At 37.1% G+C, this 4,304-nt stretch overlaps 1 protein-coding gene across 1 annotated transcript in view; it reads left to right on the forward strand.

Moving 5' to 3' along the window:
* Positions 1-4,304, forward strand: part of Sdk1 (sidekick cell adhesion molecule 1) — a 551,006-nt gene that overhangs the window by 8,243 nt on the left and 538,459 nt on the right. The window lies entirely within an intron of this gene.

Below are 4,304 nucleotides of genomic sequence, written 5' to 3' on the forward strand. Positions count from 1 at the left end.
TTTTATCACAGTGGCTTTGTAGTATAGTTTCAAATTGGGAATTGTTACACCTGGTGCCATGTGTCTGTTGCCTAAAATGGCTTTTGCTATTCTAGGTCTCTTATGGTTCCAAATGAATTTTTGGATTTTTTTTCTAGTTCTGTGAAATATAGTGTTGGAATTTCAATTGGCATTGCATTGAATGTATATAGCAGTTTTGGTAGTATGGCCATTTTCACTATGTTGATTCTTCCTACCCAGGAGCAGGGGATATCTTTCCATTTGTTTATATCCTCTTCAATTTCTTTTTTCAGAGTGCTATAGTTTTCAGTGTAGAGGTCTTTTGTTTCTTTTGTTAGATTGATTCCTAGATACTTCATTTTTTTGGATGCTATTGTAAAAGGAATTTTTCCCCTTATTTCTCTCTCCGTGTGTCTGTTATTTGTGTATAAGAAAGCTATTGATTTTTGGGTATTCACCTTGTATCCAGCTACTCTACTGAATCTGTCAATTAAATCTAGAAGTTTTTTGGTGGAGTTTTTTGGATCTTCAGTGTAGAGTATCATATTATCAGCAAATAATGACAGTTTAACTTCTTCCTTTCCTATCTTTATTGCTTTAATTTCTTTCTCTTGTCTAATTGCTGTGGCTAATGTTTCCTTTGTCTTTATCACCTGTATAAAATGCTTCTCCCTGAAAATTTAGGCCTCTCATCCACAAAAGCCCCAGGTTGGGAAATGCAAAGAATTCCCTAAGATAGAAGCTGGTCAGATCTTGATTCCCTAGTTATGGCAGTTGTTCAATACATAAATCTTGGAGAAGAGTGCCTAAAATTATGACATATTATTCTCAATTCTATTGTCCTATTGCTTTGTCTACTTCTAGGTAATGCACTCTATAGAATTCTTAGTGGATCCTCTGGTCAAGTGTCTCTTTTCTCACCTTCTTCAATAAGTAAAATAAGTCTCTGTGTTAGCTTTTTGTGGCTGTGATGAAATACCTGCGATATACAACTTAAAGGAGGAGAGGTTTACTTTGTTCCCGTTCTCACTCAGCTGACTCCAAGGCAGTGGAGGAATGCCGTGGTGGAAGGGTAGCAGAGGAAAGCTGCTCACTTTATGGCAGCCCAGAAACACAGAGAAATAGAGAAAGAGTCAGAGAGTTAAGGGCCAGGGACAAGATATAGTCCCCAGGTCATGCTCCCGTGACATAGTCCCTTCAATTGGGCCCCACATCTTAAATCTTATCACCTTTCAATAATGCCATACTAAATATATCAGTGGGTTAATTCATCACTGAAGTTAGAGCCATCATGATCCAATCACTTCTAAAGTTTCTGACTCTGAACACAGGAACTTACTGTGGGATATTTTAGATCTAAACCATAATAGTCCCTGATCTGAGGGGATGCTGTGAAAGGTGTCAAGCTTGTAGACTGAGTATTCTGAGAGTTCCCAAATTGTAGCTCTTACTGTATAAATGAATAAAAACAGCAAATCCATTCCAGAGCAGATACTGAGTTTGATAAGGATGAATCATTGCATGCTTTCATGTTGGAAGGGTCGTATATGATCATACAATCAAGAGGCCATTTGGGAAAGAATGCCCTGAAGAGGTATCAGCATTATCTTGCTGCTGGAGAGTTTAATATCAAACAGCATAAATGCCAGATTAGCTTTGCTGAGAAGAAGTCAGTGCTATTAGACCCATTCATAGCCTTGGCCTTACGAACTTGGTCAATTTCCTTATGTCGTATTTGATTAGTTGCCAAGAAATCCAGATGACACTCCCATTTGAGTCATCATGTCTTGGTGGTTACTGAGGATCTCATCTGAAGTGAATATCTCTAGTGTTATGAAAATATCTATATTTTATAACTATCTCCATTGAACGATCTATCAACACATGAATTTTTTTTCTGAATATATAGTCATACTTCTCCCCCATGGCTTTTCTATCAGCCAACCCTACCCAAGTATCTCTTTCTGTTCATTCTCAAGACATTCCTTCCCAAACCTCTCTCTGTTCAAAGTGAATGATCCGATATACTGTTTGCAGATCTGACTACTTGAGAGGACATTCCATCACTATCGCATTTTGTTTCTTTTGCCACCTATTAGGCCTTCATGTGACATCTTCATTTTCACCATTGAGATTACTGATACATAAATCCAGGCCTAGGTTCTTAACTGTTCTGTTCATTGGTGAGGCCCAAGTATAGTTATAAAAGCAGTCTTGCTCTTAGATAGGATTATGTGCCTTTGGTAAAAATTCATTAGGAATGATTACTTCCAATTGCTTACTTTTCTAATACCCTTGATCAAGTTCTTGGTTTGTAATAAGTTCATGGGGAGTTGTTTCTCAGTGTATATAGTTTTCTGCTTCAGAAGACATAACCTTGTTCTAGAAACTTGGGTTTGTACCTGACTTTCCCTTTGGGATTACTAGAGATGCCCACAATATTCTTATGAACAACAGATATCTCTGGCAGCATCGGATATGCTGAGATATATGCTCAAGTGGGAGGGAAACTTCCAGAGCTGCAGTCTAATCCAGTAGTTGAGTCCTCTCTCACTCTGAGCTGCACTAAGAACCAGAGCTTGGGATAAGATAGAGTAACAGAAATCAAATACACTGTGATCTGAAACAATTATAAAACTCTATATGAAAGGATTGTTCTTAATTTATGGATATTGGGCAGTGAATGATTATGAGCCCTATCATTGCCACAGCTTACTACCTTGAGAGAATTTCCACACTATGGCAGATAAAAGAGTCTAGGTGGGTTGTGGGGGACTCCCTGAGTTGAAGAGAGCTGAGAACATGGAAAGATGGAGGTAGTTAGATTTCTCAGGGTGTATTATTAGAAAGGTGTATATTGCATGGAAAGAACTCTAGGGACATCTGAAGGATCCTCCCCTTAAGTATTTGACAGAATATTCTTTAGCACATTTGTACCATGCAACTACCTAACATCAAGAATTACTACCTTGAGTAATTCTTTAGAATTACTCAAGAATAATTAGATGTGGTAGTTCCCTGTGCTTACACAAAAATGGGCAGTTTGCCTGTCCTCATTGGCCAAACTGAAAGGCCTCTAATTTATGAGGCTATTGGATAGAGTAAGAATTGTTTTGAGTCTATGTTAAGGAAATATTAGTCCTGTTGAGGTTTAAGCCCAGCACTTTTTGTTTGTTTGTTTTTCAAGTAAACACTGCTCTGTTGCTGGCTAACAAATCTTTTTTTGTTGGAGTGGACATGTTGTTTTTTATTAAAGAGTAACAGTTTGAACTTTAGAGAATTTTAAACCTTAATATTTTAACAGTTAAACCTTAACGGCGTAACAGTTTAATAACTTTTTGCCCCACTCACACTCATGTGTGCACAACATGTACACAACTGGTACATGAAACATTACCTGAGTCAGCGATTAGAGTATGGGCATTTGTAACAGTTCCAGTTTTGCTGGGGGAAAACTGAGATGATAGAGGCAGTATCGTATGCTGTAATTCAGTTTCAATGTCCAAAGTGAGGCAGTGGGAGCAGATATGAAAGCACTAAGGAAGATACTGTTGTGGTGACCATTTATTTAATGTTTCAGGAAATAGCATAGCACAGTTATTATCTAAATAATACTTTAACTGTCCTTTTTTTTTTCTTTCTTTTTTTTGGTACTGGGAATCGAACTTGGGACCTTTGGCTTGCAAGGCAGGTGGCGGAACTACTGAGCTAAATCTCTGCCCCCTTTATTTGTACTTTTGGTGGGAAACTTAAATCTATCTGGTAAAGGAAAAATTCCAGTTGGAACCAAGAAAAGTAGAACTGCGTAAACCAACCAAACTACTTTATATGGGAGAATAATTTGGGATTATATGGGAACCTTTGTAAAAGTTTATAGCTTATGTAAACTAGCCTTTTCTTAGTTCTACCCACTAGAGGTATATAGTAAATCATAGCCCTCCCCAACAAATGGGAAAGGTAGTCATTGCTATTCTCTAAAAAAAAAAAAAAAATCAAAAATTTTATATCTAAAATTCGTCTATATAGTCTGAATGAATAAACACAATCTGAGGGCTGTGTTTGGTAAACTACAGCATCGTAGAGCCACTAGATCTAGGTTGCAGGCTTGTGTCTAATGTCTTATCTGTCAGGCACTATAAGCCTTTACAAATACTTAAGGGACAATTCTTCAGGCTAGTATTTCTATTTCTAAAAAAACATAAAACAACAAAAAACTTGATTCAAGCAATGTGTTCTAGGCTACAGTGACTAATAGTCAAGATTTAAATGTTTTTGCCCATTGGTCTTTTTTTTTCTTTTTTTAA

This window comes from Fukomys damarensis, unplaced genomic scaffold (assembly GCF_012274545.1).
Source record: "Fukomys damarensis isolate Sample0158 unplaced genomic scaffold, DMR_v1.0_HiC HiC_scaffold_17, whole genome shotgun sequence".
In the NCBI taxonomy this organism is placed as follows: Eukaryota; Metazoa; Chordata; class Mammalia; order Rodentia; family Bathyergidae; genus Fukomys; species Fukomys damarensis.